At 48.4% G+C, this 16,148-nt stretch overlaps 1 long non-coding RNA gene across 2 annotated transcripts in view; it reads right to left on the bottom strand.

Annotated features, from left to right (window-relative positions):
• LOC130609099 (uncharacterized) overlaps positions 1–9,591 on the bottom strand; it is a 35,885-nt gene extending 26,294 nt beyond the window's left edge. The window contains exon 1 of one of the 2 annotated variants that reach the window (XR_008974716.1): positions 9,181–9,591. This is a non-coding gene — a long non-coding RNA (uncharacterized LOC130609099). The remainder of the gene's footprint in view (positions 1–9,180) is intronic. The other variant, XR_008974715.1, reaches the window with a different exon arrangement.
• Positions 9,592–16,148: the final 6,557 nt, after the last annotated feature.

The raw sequence follows: 16,148 nt of genomic DNA, 5'->3' as shown, positions 1-16,148 counted from the left end.
TGCCACTAGGATGAGGGCAAAACCAAAGAACATTGCTGGTAAAAAGCTGGGGATCGCAGGAGGATTGGTGGGATAATCAGTAACTGCAGTGACAGAGCAGTTGTACTGGGGCTTGATTCTCTTCCAACAGTGTAGGATGAATAGCACTCCATGCGATGGGATATAGCGGGGAAAGAACACAAGCAATGCCTATAGCATGGAGACTCAATGTATCTCAAAAAGAATTTGAGGGGTTTAGGGGGATCATCTGTACCAGCTCACAGTGTGATGTTGCAGCAAAAAGGACTGAGGCTGAAGAACAGATGGGAAATCTGTGCTTTAGTCAAACACAAGCTGTTGAACTGAACAGAAGGAGCTGGTTACATGTTATAATTCAGTGTCAAACAAGAAATCAAACTAGATGTGCCAACAGAATATAAGTTTATGATCTGTCAAGGGTCACACATGGTGTTTATCATAAAAAAGAAACCTGAAGACGTGTCTTTGAAGCCCCATGGCCAGTGCCCATCCTCTGAATCTCTCTCCCTTACTTGAGAAATGATAAACAGTTTTCATTCCTTTCCCCTTCCTTCCACTCCCCTTTGACAAGGAGTGGGCTGGCTGGCAAAGCTATGGTTGTATAAGGCTGCACCCAGTGCTGTTAGCAGGAAAGCTGCTTTTGAGCAGAAATTCTGATTACAGCACAACCTTGTTGTCCTGCTGCACCTTGTGCTCAATCCTGCTTGGATTCTACAGTCGGAATCTTCTGCAGATCCTGCTGCTGTGGGACCCAGTGCCATGTGAAACATGGGTCCAAGGATTTGCTCCAAAGTTTCTCCTGTTCCCAACTATAATTGCCTTGGGTCTCATGTAGTTCGCTCTACAGTAATGGTGAGTCACTGCTTCAAAGGGGCTCAGAGCTAGGATTCGGTTTGGAATGGCATGCTCCTGGCATGCTGGCAGCACTTGTTAGCTTCACGTCAGAGCTGCTACTCCCGAGATGTGGGAAGTGACATGTGGTTCATCTGGGAAGCTTGGCAGTACTTTCACTGCAAGCGGTTCAGCTGTGCTCCTCAGGGAGAGAGTAGGAAGTGTCCTCATTTCCCCAGGAGCACGAGGCACAGAGTACGTTTAGCATGTGTCCATGAGAGCCATACCTTCACCTGGCTGCTGCGACCAAAGGACATGTCCTTCCCTCGCACACAACCACATCACAAGGGACACAAAGTAGTAATACATAAGAGATCAAAACTGTTTTTTTGCTGGAGGGCTGGGAAGAGAAGGGTTATAAGGTCCTTTCCCACCCAAGCTTTTGGGAATTCTGCTGAAGTTGCAGAGAGAGCCTGTGTGTCCCCTCTGGACAAGGGCTGAGCTGCCTCAGAGGGACAGGAGGAGCTCCACGGAGGAGTGCTCTGGACTGGGTTGCCAGCGGGTTCCCTGTGGTGTGAGAGAGAGCCTGAAGAGCAGTAGGGAAACCATGTGAGTCACCAGGCTTGCCTCCTCAGCCACATCTGCCTTCAGGTTCTCAGCTGTAGGAAACATCCTTCTTTCCATGTCTTTTCACACCCATCTCTTGATGGCAAAGCCTAATGTCACCACAAACACAAGGAAAACCCAGAGAGCTGTGGCTCCCTGTGGTAAGATCTCCATGCTGACCTGCTTGGGTACCCAAAGAAGGTACTTGCTTGCTACTCCCTAGGAGAATACTGAGGGTTTTCCACTGCTTTATGTTCCAGGGCAAGGTGGGACAAGCCAGTTGGGCCACTGGTCCCCAAAGGACACTGTGCCACAGCCAGTGCTACAGCCATGCCCCCAACCTGGGCACTAGCAAAGCTGTTGCTCTGCCTGGGCCAGCTCTTTGATCTCTGAGCATTTTGTTCTCCAATATTGTCTTTCTCTCCTTCTATCACACACATTTTTGGCATTACTGATGCTCATTCATTTTTAACGCTGAATACACTTTTCCTGCTCAAAGCTTTTCCTAAACATCAACTAATGAAGCCTCCACACTCCCTGTGGAGACTGGCATCAGACAAGATTATCCCCATGGCAGGGATTTGGCCATGAGCATGAAACAGGTCAGCTCCAGAGCTGGATTTGAGCCCGGAGCTAGACAGCACCAGGGTTGTGTCCAGACCAAATGTATGCTTCTGGAAGGTCTAAAGCCATACACAGTATAAGGGATAAGAAGGGTTGTCCTGTCTGTCTGTACTGAACTTGTCAGCTACCATTGCAGAGATGTTTTGTTCACAGCAGAGACCATGCTGTGAACAGTTATCATCCACTTTAAGGCTATAAACAGCACTTCCTCAGTGAAGGATATTAGCCCAAAGCTTCTGTGTCTGAAGGATAAAATCATTCACCAGCCTGTCCAGGTTCCTGTTGTCTGGGTGTGCCTGGCCCACGGTGCTTCCCAGACTCAAGGAGCTATCTTCATCTAAGCACTAACTGCCTTCAGCAGTATTATTATTATTAGAATCACAGAATCATAGAATAGTTAGGGTTGGAAAGGACCTTAAGATCATCTAGTTCCAACCCTCCTGCCATGGGGGGGGGGGGTTACTATTATTATTGTTATTATTATTGTCTCCTCTGTCTGACTGCAGCTTCCTAGAAATTTCAAGGCATTAAAGCAGAACTGGAGAGGGTGGGGGAGCACCTCCATGCAAAACTGTTCACTGCTTTCCGGACATCAGCTTTGCTTGCAAGTGGCAGCCAGATCACATAAGTCAAAACTGAAGAGCAGGAGCCACTTTGATCTGCAGCACAGAGCTGGTGCACCCCACCACCGCAGCCCAGAAGGTACTGGGGATGGCTTGGCACAGAGGGATGGGTGCCTGTGCCTGCAGGCTGCCTTGCACGTTCCCAGTCAGTCCCACTGGAGGATGCCTCACTCTTTATGTCAAGCTATTGCTTCATGTGTCTTCTTTACTGGGTGGCATTTCAAGGAATATATAAGCGTCGCTGGTATATTAAATGAAGGACAGATGAAATATGGTGAAAGGCCCATAAAAATGAAATGTGTGAGTGCCTCACCCTGACTCTTTTCTAGCTCACATTTTTCTTTCTTTGCATTTACAGCACGGTAGGAGCAAAACCAGCAAGGATGGAACAGGGCAGAAGTGGGCTGGGAACAGGGGAAGCAAGTCATTTGCCTAAGCCTAAAAAGCCTGTAAATTAGAGTGGCAAAATTCTTATTTCAGCGCCAGCATGACCCTGTTATGAGGTATGTTTTATTATCAGCAGCAGATCCAAACTGTTCTCTCCCCTCCAGTGTAGGATATGCAGGGGCTGGCCATTCCTGCAGCTCCTCACTGCAGCCCCTCACTGCAGCCCCATACATCTCCCCGGTGATCCCATTGGCACTGCCAAGGGGCTGCATCCCTCAGTCCCATGTATAATGAGAGGCAGCAGGGATTCTGCATGTGTTTACCACGGTTCTCCAGCAGCAGGAACACTGTAACTACTGCTCCCAGTGCTGTTCTGTTGTTTTGCTTTCCAGGTCATGAGGAGCAAACCTGCCCTGCACCTGAGGCCACAGGGCTTAGGCTGCTTAAAATCCTTCTGAACAGGATGCTGTAGGGCAATGTCAGCTCTGATGCTGGTGCTCTTAATTACTCCACGAGTCCTACCAGTGCCTTGACTCACACCATTTATTTGGAGTGTCAATGAGGAGAAATAGAGCTTTCTTTGGTAAGGCCTGTATAGGCACTGCAGTACTGGGAGATGTTGTTATGGGGAAGTGCATACCCACAGCTTTAGCTAGCGTTTATCTGAAGACCAAACACACAAACAAAAAGTGCAGCGGATATTTCATGTTTAGATGATGTGCAATGATGCAGAGTTATGTGTGCGCCTGGGGAAACTAGAGGGGGGTCGGCAGCATTGCTTTCCTAGACCATATGTTAACCCAGATTTGATAGAGAAACACAGCAGCATGCAGGAATAGACATGCTTGGAAGGCAACATTTATTCCCTGAGGCCTCATCTCACCCTGCAGGATTATGCTTGATAATCCCAGGGTGATAATGGTAGTGAGTTTTGCTTCATCACTGTCTTTGCTTCGGCCTTGCTGGAGGGGAGTTGTTGTGTCACATCCTGATCTCAGCAGAGCAGGAACACTTCTGTTCTCAGTCACATACACAGAAATGGTTTTCTAGGTTTTTTTTTTTTGGCTTTGATTTTCATCTCTTTGCCCTGAGATTGATCTACTGCGATGAGCTACTGAGTGTAGGTATAAGAGACAATACTCGGCTAAATGTACAGAGGAGCACAAAGAAACATTAAAATATGACAGAAACCAATAGATTTATACCAGTTTGCACTCCTGGTGATTTCAGCCTATTCATCAAGCCAAAGTTGAGTTTAGTTTCACCACTTTGTACATGAACATCTATAGAACTGACATGTATAACCCATAAACAAGTATATGCAAGCATGTTTCTGCACCTCCACAATTTACTACCTTACTGAAATTGTCCCTCTATGAGTACGGCACAGATGTCGACGTTACACATCTAATAAATTCATCAACCACTCAGTTCCACATGCAGACACACTGTATCTTTTAAAAATGGGACGGAATACAGAAAGAGAAAAGAATTAGTTATCAACAGCACCCTCCAAAATGAGGGAGTGTGTGAACAGCCAGAAGGCAAAGCGGAGGTGGGAATCTGGCGTCTTGGAAAGTCTGGAAGCAGTTTTATGTGTAAATCATATTTTACTGTCTTGTCCACTGTGTCATGAATCTCTCTCCAAATCTGCATGTAAAAATGCCACCACCAAATTATTAGCTATGAATTAAATGCTGGATTCAAGCGAGAATTACCATAATGTGCCACAGCATCCATAAATATGAGATTCAACAGGGGCATAATGGCCTTTTGTTTCCCTCTGCAGAATTGTATGCATGACCCAGTTTTTTCTAATACTGCAGTGGCAGGAGAGACATAGCACTGTTAGTTCAACACAAAATGGGGAAGGAGGAAGGGCTCTATTTTGTGATGAACAGTAAATAAAATCTTGGACTGCAGAACAAAACCAGAGAAAAGGTGCTCAAGTCTCTTGTTTCAGCCAGCAATATTTGCAGCAGCATCTCACAGTTACTTATAACACTTTCTGGAACTGTTTGCTGCCAATCTCAGAACCCAATTTTCATTTTAGGTACTCCGCTTCTCCATCCTGGATCTCTTGCTTGCATTGCAGGTTGGCTTGACCTGCTGGTTTGGGTGGAAGTTGAAATCTGTGAGCCACAGACCCTGGTGCTGGTGGGGTTTGGAGGTGCTCAGGGCTCTTCGGAGGGCAATGGAAGTGAAGAGTGCTCAGTGGGCTTGGACACCAGTGGGGCATCAAAGCCAGGAGGTGTGTGGCCCTCACCCCTGACAAAGAGCATTCAACCTTCAGCCTCCACAGTCATTGGGACAAGCAGTGTGAGACATCCTGGCCAGCTCTGGCTGGGGATGAAGATTCTGGTGGCTGAGAAACACCTGCCCTGGGCAGAGGTACATAAATATGGGAGACGGGGGGAGGATCCACTTTTCTTTGAGAAATTACTGTGCTGGTTTAAGGGAGAGCTGACAAAGAGAAAAAGGCAACAGAGCATCTACCTATTAATGTCTCTACAACATCCCCCAAGAGCCTAGGGAATAAATAAGTACAATGTGAATTCCTAAGGCACAGACACAATGGTGACATTATGCACAAGGAACTCACAGCACAGAAACCTACTTATGTCCTTACAGAGGTAATCTGGGAAGAGCAGAGGAAAGGAAGGCCATGATGGGAGGACATGCGGCTGAGCCTGGGATGTGGCCATGGCAGGAGATGTGAGGAGGAGGTAGAAGATGTTCTTCCAATTATCATGAACAGTCAGAGTGAAAGATGTTATTTTAATTACCAATAACTGGAAACAAGACAGGAAGAGACAGTCCACCAGGTCCCTAGGCTGCCGGGGATAAAGTTTCAGCTCAGATGGACAAACAACTACATAGACTGGACTGTGACCACGAGTTGATGCTGGGAACTGGAGTGGAGAGCGATTTCTAGGACAGTGATCACAGAGTGGCAGAATTCATTCTTCTCACAAACAGGAAGTGGCCAGAGCAAGGGCAGAGGGACACTGAACCCGAACTGGCTGATTTCAACACACGTGGGGAAGCCGTGTGTAGCTCCTGGGTAAGCAGGAGCGTCGGCACAGCAGGGGAGAGCCCTAAAGGCACTGGGAGGTTTATCCTGCAGGGAGGAAGACAGAAAACACAACCACAGACCCCAATACCAGTGGTCCTGCTGCAAACCCAGGGCAGAGGGAGTCTGGAACCGTGGGAGTTCATTACGTATTTGCAGCCAAAACAGCCCTATTGCAAAACCATGTGAGAAGGCATGAATGAGTTTCTGCTAACAAGGGTGGGAAGGCAATAGAAAGATCTATAAATACGTCAGAAGGAAAAGAAAGAGGAAAAAGTAACCAATGGATGACTCAGAAAGGGCCAGTGCTGTGTTCACTAAAAAGGGTCCTTGTCACCAGCTGAATCACTTAAATTACATGTTACTCAAAGAGGTGGAGGTGAGCAGAGAAAGCAATTGCGATGCTTCGCCCAGACACCCTGAGCTACGAAAAGACCTGAGGGGCAGAAACAGGCAAGAACAATATCTCTCTTTAAGGAGTGGGAATTATACACCTTAAAAACTTAACTTTGAGCCTTGGAAAACTTCCAGAACAAATGATTAAACAAACAGTTGATACAAAGCCAGAGGAGAATATGGGGATAAGAAGAGAAGGTGAATTTGTCAGAAATAAAATGTTTAACCCAAAGTAATGCTCAGCTGAGGTTCTCTCTTGGGCAGCTGAAAAGTGCTGCGATTTAGGTAAAGCTTTTGGAATTGTCCCACCTGACATCTCACAAGTTCTCTTAAATTAAGGAACAACTGAATAAAAGACACTTGGAGTCACTGCTGATGGTTTTCAGCCAGGCAAGGAGGAGATTCTGAGCAGTGTCCTCCTGGATAGAGCATAAAGGAGCTTCTATTCAATATTTTATACTTACTGACTTGAATGATAGCCTGGGGAATGCATGTCTAAAATATGCATCCCGTGCCGAACACAAGCACCCAGGGGGACTGGATAAGAATTCAAAATTACCTCGAAAAACTGTAGAAAAAGCCTGAATCGAACAAGATGAAATCCAATAAATAACAGCACAAACTGTGTCTCTTAGAGGAATGATATCAAATGTGCAGCTCCCACTGGGGAGCTCTTATCAGGTGTCAGCACAGAAGAAAGAGAGGAGGTATGGCAAATCACAAAAGGATGGGGATGAGAAATCTGTCATTGGGAAAACACCAGCAGAAAGCAGCAAATCTCTTTCTAGGATGCAATAACAGGACTGTTGTGTGTTTAAGCCAGAAGAGGCTGCCTTTCTGCCATGCTGATAAGCTCTCGGCTGCACTAAGTCTCCTACTTAGGATACACTTTGAAAAAGACGTTAATTAATTAAAAAAAAATAAGATATGAAAAAGTAGAAAGGTCAAAGGATTTAACTTTATTTTGTCAGGAAGGACAAGCTGTGATAAAAGCTCTATAATACAGCCAACTCTTACAAAGAGCAGATATTCGAGTGTTGCAAAAGGAAATCACATTAAATTGCAGTAGGGCAGCTGCTCCATCCCTATTAACCATCCAGCAGCCTTTTCCTGTCCCTTTTTCACCCCAGCACACCTGCTTTGGGGTGCAGAGTCTGGAGCAGCACACGGTGTTCACTGTGTGGGTTTAACATTGCTGAGCACAGGATCAGGGGAGAGCAGCCACGGCTCTTGCAGTGAATGAAGCCGGACAGGGGGCTGGAGCTGGATGGTCCAATTTAAACAGCAGATCACGGGTGTATGGCCACCCTTGGAGTGGGCCTTCTAGCCCCCTGCCTCAGCCTCTTTAGACTCTAATCTGTTTCAAGCTGTTGGATATGCATAAATTGAAAATAAGCCCAGCAATAATTAAAACACTGCAATGCCTTTTGCTTTGGGGTGGATAAGAAAGAAAAAGAAATCTGATTGGTTTTCTGGTCTGGTTTTCCCCAGGTTTTTTTACACAAAAACCAATTCTCCTTTATTACGATTGGATGTTCCTATGTTCCCGCTCATGTTCCTTGCTCGTGTTAATGTGAGGATTTAAATACACTATTTAGAACTGACATGAGCCAATGAACTCATCGTTACACTCACGCTCCCAGACTGCAAGGACGATGCATGATTCTATAACAGGCAATTAAAAATCCTGTTATGGGACTGTAGAGTATGAAGTAGATGATACATAAAAACAAGGAGCATGTTTAATTTATAAATCCAAGTTATTGCATGCTGTGAAGTGCTAGGGAGAGAAATGAATAAAGAAAGGGCTTTGTACTGTGGCTCACTATTAAGCATTTCAAACAGCAATATATGTCTGGACATCAGAGCCTCCCAGCAGCTTTGCATCTCTGGAAGCCTTCTGCCTCCCCTTCCCCTGGGGCAAATTGTTTCCTGCTTTTCCAAATCCAGTGAGAATTTTTGTTTCATTAGCCAAAGAAACCCTCACCGCATCATTAGGGACTCTTATGCTGGTGACCTCGCCTTGGGGCTGGGATGCAAAGTGGAATTATACAGTTTCTCTATTAAAATTCATCCCTGGTAATTAAAGTTTAATAATAAAGACCAGCTCAGCACACAGATGCCGCAGGGATGAATTTCTTGGGTGTGCTGCTCTGCGAGGCACCGCTCTCCTGGAAGATGACCACTCCCATTTAATTTTCAGAGGGAAAGCAAGAGGTATATTGTGCAAAACACACGTAATTGCATAGATGGCAATTGTAGGGACTGCTTTGTCTTTCTGAGAAGGACTGCTGAAGTGGGGTGCAGCCCTGGTGTTAGAACCCCTCCAAGGAGGGCTGTCAGGTCAGACTCAGGGCCTGGAGAAGTGCCTGAGCCCACCTCCCTCTGGATGGGAATGCTGAGGTTCCTCCATGGGGCTATGCTCCGCACACGTGTGTCAGTGGTAGGTTATTATCCTCTGCGGAGCAGTGCCTCCAGCCATAGCAGCTCTGGTGACAGATGGATGCTACGAGGGATGCTAGGCCGGGATGACTGGAGCCCAGCAGTTTGCTGAAGGGGGTCAGAGGAAATCCCAGAGAGAAGTCAGGGCGAGAGATAACACAAGGGCAAGACATCTCCGACCTGCAGGGAGGGCTGGGAGAGGAAATGGTCCATTAGCAGCTCTCTGTCTGGGAGAATCAAAGAGCCATTGTGCGCTGGTCTCTGCATCCAGCTTTCTCAGCATGTTTCCACCTCCCCGGGGACAGTGCTCCAGCCTCTCACCTACTTCTTACGTCAGTGCATTTCCCAGCAGATTTCCCCATCTGTTTATCATCTCTGGTGGTGAAGGATCTCATGGGGAGCTCTGCCCGCTCTGCATCTGCTCTTGTGACAGGCTCCGCTCTGTCTGCGGGAGATGAATGAGCAGCCCTGGGGTGGGGAAGTCCTGGGAATAAATACTCTGGTCTGAGGGGGACCTTTCTATGGTGAGGGTGAAACCCTGCACGGCTGCTGTGGTAAGCTGGGGAAGAATGGGAGATCCCTGTCAAAGGAGCCAAGGGGGTCTTTGTCTTCATCCACAGAAAACAAATGGTCTCTTCCTACATGTTTCATTTCATATGGCCTTTAAAGACACTGTCATCCCTTGGGTAATTAATGGAGAAGAACGTTATTCTGCCTTGGCTCAACCAAAGGTGATGACCATTTCCAAACACACTTGCACATGGCAAAGGAAGATGACTAACAGATCCTGGGCCAAACATAACCCACACCAAACTGGCTTTGAGGGTCTGCTTAGCCCTGCATAATGAGGGGAATCAACCAGCAAGCAAGGGCAGAGAAGTCCAGACCACCAGAAGCCCAGCTCTTTGCCACACACAAGCATGTGGCCCCAGATTACTCAGAAAGGCTGCACAAACATGATGTGTGTTGAGGGATATCTCACTAGGCAGCCAAATGGACCCCCAAGGCCTGAGAGGACACAGTCTCCCTTCCCACTTGACGGTACTGTGGCCACCAGAGAGAAGCCCCTGACTTCTGAGGGGTCTGCAATGAAGCACTGTCAGGAAAAGTCCTGGATGATGTCCTCAGTGCTCGCACAAGTTCTCTCCCTGCACTGGATGATGTAGATTTCCTTGCGAGATACAATTCTGCTGTTATGTGTTATTTCACGGGCCTAAGCTGCGTCAAATGCCTGAGCTTCCAGCCATCCCAACATCCCAAATAAGCAGACTTCCTAAGACACAGGTAGGGCCTGGAAGGAACTTTTCAAACCATTTCAGAGTAAAAATCCATTTGACTAGGGCAAGCCCATGAGGCATCTTCTGGCTGGTCACTCTCTCCTTCACCTGATACTTCAAGGGTATTTTTGAACTTCATCAAGGACAAATACCAAGTCCAGCAGAAAGACCTGAGGGTCTTGGTGGACACCTGGTTGACCATTAGCCAGCAGTGCATCATTACAGCAAAGAAGGCCAAAGCCCCTTGGGCTCCATTAGTCACAGCATTGACAGCAGCTCAAGGGAGAGGATTCTTCCCCTCTGCTCAGCCCTGATGACAGCACGCCTGGATATAGCATCTGGGTTTCAGCCCCTAATACAAGAGAGACAGGGACACATGGGAGTGAGGCCAGTGAAGGGCCACCAAGATGGTCATGGCACTGGAGCACATGGCATGGGAGGGGAGGCTGAGGGTCCAGGGTTGGGGAAGGGAGAGCTTTGGTGGGGATCTGATAATGACCTCCACTACTTGCAAGAAAGATGAGGATGATGAAGGCAGGCTCTACACAGTGGCACATGAGAGGAGGACAACAGACATAAGCTGAAACAAGGGAGGTTCAGACTGGATATGAGGAAACACATTCCCAGTACGAGGACAGTTCAGCACTGCTCCAGGATGCCAGAGAGGCTGTGCTGCCTCCAACATCAGAGGTTCCCAAGACCTGACTGAGTAGCCTGGTCTGACCCCAGAGCTGGCCCTGCACAAGCAGGAGGTTGGGCTGGAGACCTCCTGCAGTTCCTTCCCACAGGAGCCATCCTGTGATCCTACAGTGCCCAAAGGCACCCTGTGCCCAAGACACACAGTGCATCTGGAGCTGAGTCACTGCCAAACGCTGGCCTTCCTGTCTAGGAACAGGACTGGTGACTGATCCTTCTCCCTTGCTGTGGGACCTCCACCAAACCCACAGCTACCAGATGGCTAAAAGCTGCCTCCCCCCAGCACTAGCAGAGACAAGGGGAGCAGGGAGCCTCCCAGTGCTCTCCCAGGCATGCTTAACCACAACATATTGTTCTGGGCATCGCACAATAACCCCAGACAGAGCAGGGCATCGTGGGGGGGTGGGATCGGGATCCACAGTCATGTCCAGGCTGCTGCGCATCACCCTTAGGAACAAAGCCTTGCGGGAGAGGGCAGGGGGCTGTGCCTGCCAGCCCTCCCTGCCTAGTGCAGGCCACAGGAGGGGTGAGGAGCGCAGCCCTCCTCCCTCTGTTGCAATCAGCATTTGATTACCCCAAACCAGCAGTTGTAAAAGTCCCGCACTCATCTGGTAACAATAATGAGCAGGGGAACAGCTTGTCCCTTGCCTGGCACCACGTCATTCATCAGGCAATGCGGCCAGAAACGCACGTCCCCATGCTTCTGCTCTGAGGCTCTCCTCTGCCACTCTTGCTTGAATACAAATTGAACCCAGCAATGGAAAACTGGAGGTCCACAAGCACTCCTGTTCCTGGGTCACATTCCTGTCACTCCATGACTTTAAGACCTCAGCTCAGCACAAATGCTGTTATATACTGTGCATTAAAAATGGGCAGGGGCACCTCATACCAGACCATGTTGCTTGAGGCTCTGTCCAACCTGGCCTTGAACACCGCCAGGGATGGAGCATTCACAACTTCCCTGGGCAACCCATTCCAGTGCCTCACCACCCTTACAGGAAAGAACTTCTTCCTTATATCCAATGTAAACTTCCCCTGTTTAAGTTTTAACCCGTTACCCCTTGTCCTGTCACTACAGTCCCTAATGAAGAGTCCATCCCCAGCATCCCTATAGCCCCCCTTCAGATACTGGAAGGCTGCTAGGAGGTCTCCATGCAGCCTTCTCTTCTCCAGGCTGAACAGCCCCAGCCTTCTCAGCTTGTCTCCATATGGGAGGTGCTCCAGTCCCCTGATCATCCTGATGGCCCTCCCCTGGACTTGCTCCAAGAGCTCCATGTCCTTCTTTATGTTGAGGACACCAGAACTGCACACAGTGCTCCAAGTGATGTCTCACAAGAGCAGAGAGGCTGCTGCCTGGGAGAAATGCATAGCCTGAAGCTTGAGACCAGTGAACTGAGCTCAGTTCAACACTGCAGGACGGAGGCAATAGCCAGCTTTCCTAGGGGCCCCCAGTAAAGCAAAGAGAAAGGGAGAGCTGACCATTTCTCTGTGTACTTTGGATGTATGGTTGTTTATTGTTATATCATCTGCTTTCCTGTTTCCCTTGCCTCTCTACCTTTCAGTGAAATACTGTTATCTTAAGTCTCTTTGTTCACAAACGGGGAAGAATAGCTGGGAAAGGAAGTAGGGGAAGAAGAGCTGGAGCATGGCAGTGGAAGAAGGAGACCAGAGGCAGAATGGTGGGGAAAGGCTTGCAGGGCAGGATAGTTCCTTGACTGCCCAGGCTGGTTTGGCTATATTTTTCCAGGTTTCTGGCCAGAAACTAGCGATGTTTGCAAGGATCCTTAGAAAGAAGGGATTCCTTAATTGCTCTCTTGCTGCTGCCAGAAAGATTGCATTTATTACAGTATTACCCCTAGACAGGGCATCATCTAGAGCTTTTAGAGCTGTGACCTGTCATTTCAAAGACAACTTGCCCCATAGACACTTAAGAGCTTAAAGAGGAGGTTCACAAAGGTGAAATGGAAAGAACTGGGCTAAAAGCAGCAATGTGGTAGCTACATGGCTAGCCCTGTACTACCTCTAAGTAGGCTTATCCCATAGGCATGGAACTGGGTATTCAACCATCCTCCTGCTACCCAGACAGCAAGTGCCCCTCAGTGATAGGGCAGAGCTCAGGCTGAGATGAAGTCTGTTTGGCAAGCTCTTAGGTTGGTTCAAGATGAACTGCTTAAGCCATGTTGAAGGTGATTTGAGCTCAGGGAGCGGGACTTATCCTCTGTTCTCCCTCTCATACAGCCTGAGTTTACCTGCAGCGGCAAACAGACCAGAAACCACCGCAGGAGAGGGTCTGAAAGCTGCCAAAGGAACAGAGAACTGCCTAGTCTCTAGGAAGGACCTGGTAAAATGGGAGGGATGTGTTCTTCACGTGAGGTGGCCTGTGACCCAGGTGCTGCTCTGCACATCAAGCCCTGAGAAGGGACGTTACCCTCTCCAGCAATAACCTGCACTAAAGATGCTCTCTTCCAGGGTAATTTAGCACCAGCGCTAATTCTAAATTTCCTGGAGGAGTATTTGCACGCAGCAGAAATGTGTGAAGGCAGGAGAGTGCCAGACTGCAGGGAGTTTTCTGATGGCTCTTCTTGCCTCCTAAACTGGTGCTTAATGCAAGGCTTGGGCTCCCTTGTGCTTGAGGTCTTGCTGCCTGGGCCTTTGTCTCCATTGAAAGCTTATCATGGCATAACTAGCTCCTTATACAGCCCACCAAGCTACTCTAACTGACATTAAGTCTACAAATTAGTCTTTAAACTACGTCTGCTTATGCGATGATTAAATAGCCTGAAGTGATTTAAATCATCCAAACTTGGGCGAGGCTTTTAAATGGTTGTGCAGGACTACAGGAGCTCACGGACGATGTGCCGTCTCATTACCTCCAAGCCACTTTGCCCTGCTCCCCATGGTGCTGAGGACATCCAGCCACCACTTGGACCCTGGGCAACTGCCTACAGCCACAGCAGGCTGCTCCATGATGCTTCCACCACCGCCTGCTCTGGGGAAAAGGCTGCCTCAGCACTCAGATGATGTGGCTGGGAACACCCAGCCCTGCCAGGGCTGAGGTTGCACGAATCCCGGTGATTCAGAGACCTGGCATGTTCCCAGGCTCTGTCACCTACGTAGGCTGTGAGTGATACGTTGCTAATTTCCCCATTGGCTTTCTCTGTATCACCCGTGACTTCATGTCATGGCCTCATGTTCCCATGAGCCCTCCCAAACCAGGGGCTCCTCCATACCCATCACCGTCCACGTGGATGCAGGGGAGGTTCTTTGCCTTCCTTGCCCTCCACTGTGGTGTGATCACATACCCAGGGGAGCCTCTGAAAGGCTCTGGGATCTCATTCCTGGGTGGCAGTAGCCCACGTGGAGGGAGTCCTTGCCCCTCTTCAAGGATGCTAAGTTTTACATGTGATTGTATTGCCTGCTTAGGTGTTATTTTAAACTCTGCATCTCTTTGCTGTCACTCTGAATGATCACCCTGGGTAAGTCTGTACCCTATGCATACGCATCAAATACAATGTATAGTGCAGGGACAGAAAGAGCCCTTGTGGGTTACTTCTCACCCTGACCATCCTCCCGCCACGGGCACAGTTACCTGGTGATTGTGTCCTCCTTGGCACAGACAAGTGCATAGTCCTGTGCACCCTCAGCCACAGGATAACAGAGCAGTGGTGTGCCCCTTATATCAGGGGAGTGGAGGAGACCTTCAGCTGTGACTAAGATCACTCAGCAATGAGATCTGCTCTGCTGGGGGCAGCGGGGGGGGGTCTGAGCAAGGTCACTTGGGAAGGGACATTCTCCTGAGGCCCCAAATACAACCCCAAGGCTACACATCGTCTTTGAGCTCTCGCTCAAGCAAAAAAGTGCTGTGCTGAGCGGAATAAAGCCTGCTGGGTTAGAGATGGTGGGAGTTAGTTTCTGGTTCATCCCCGTACTGGGAGGGTTTAGGCTGGATAAAGCAGTGGCTACCCATGCCACTATGAAGGCCCTTCTGCAGGTGATACTAAGCATAAAGATAGCAGCATAGAATCATAGAATAAATCATAGAATCATAGAATAGTTAGGGTTGGAAAGGACCTTAAGATCATCTAGTTCCAACCCCCCTGCCGTGGGCAGGGACACCTTATGCTAAATCATATCACCCAAAGCCTCAACCAACCTGGTCTTGAACACTGCCAGGGATGGAGCATTCACAACCTCCCTGGGCAACCCATTCCAGTGCCTCACCACCCTAACAGGAAAGAATTTCCTTCTTATACCCAATCTAAACTTCCCCTGTTTAAGTTTTAACCCGTTACCCCTTGTCCTATCACTACAGTCTCTAATGAAGAGTCCCTCTCCAGCATCCCTATAGGCCCCCTTCAGATACTGGAAGGCTGCTAGGAGGTCTCCATGCAGCCTTCTCTTCTCCAGCATCATGAATGCCAGGTAGTCAGACAAAACAGGGATCTTGCATCCACAGCTAACATGGATCACAGATTTGCAAGGGGGGTTATTGGGTGTCTTTTTGTGATGTTGAATGTACAAGACTGCACAACCCTCCCAGGAAAGCAGCTGGCTTTGGGAAACTCCTACCGAGTTTTGCAGTGGTCTCCCAAATCTCTGCAAACCAACCCATCACCCTTGCCACTTCCCCATCCCATTCAGGTTGGGCTCAAAGGAGCAAGACTACATGTTGTCTTCCACTTAATGTGTAGCTCTTGGCTTTGCTGCTAACTCTCTGATCATAGCTATGATGCTTAATTTGCTGCTTTGATTTCTCCAATATAAGTTTAGGGACACTGCAAGACTTTCAGATACATGCATAAAAATGATCTTCATCATTTTAATTTCCAACTTCATGACTATCAAGATGCTCCAGCTAAGAGCAAGGCTCAGCTTTGTGAGGCACCGTTCAAGCCTCAGCTCAAGAGCACTAGCATCCAAGGAGAAGCAGGAAGTATATGAAGTGCCCAGAGTCATAGTGGTTTTGGTGAGGTTGCGATGAGACTCCAGGCTTCAAAACATGGGCCTTGCTCCCAAGCTGAACTGAAGGACCTTCTGCAGAGTGAGGCTTCGTATAATTAAAGGGATAACCCTCCCCTGAGAGAAGCATTAACTTTACATCAGTTCATCATTTTTCCTCTGAAAGTTGCAGACAAGACTGCTGGGCTTACTCCACCTGCACTGAACTTGGCATGC

Source organism: Pezoporus wallicus, unplaced genomic scaffold (assembly GCF_028554395.1).
Source record: "Pezoporus wallicus isolate ANWC-B61680 ecotype Strahan unplaced genomic scaffold, APGP_CSIRO_Pwel_v1 contig_6464, whole genome shotgun sequence".
NCBI lineage: Eukaryota > Metazoa > Chordata > Aves > Psittaciformes > Psittacidae > Pezoporus > Pezoporus wallicus.
The sequence above is the reverse complement of the archived record's forward strand: the minus strand, read 5'-3'. Positions and strand labels throughout refer to the sequence as shown.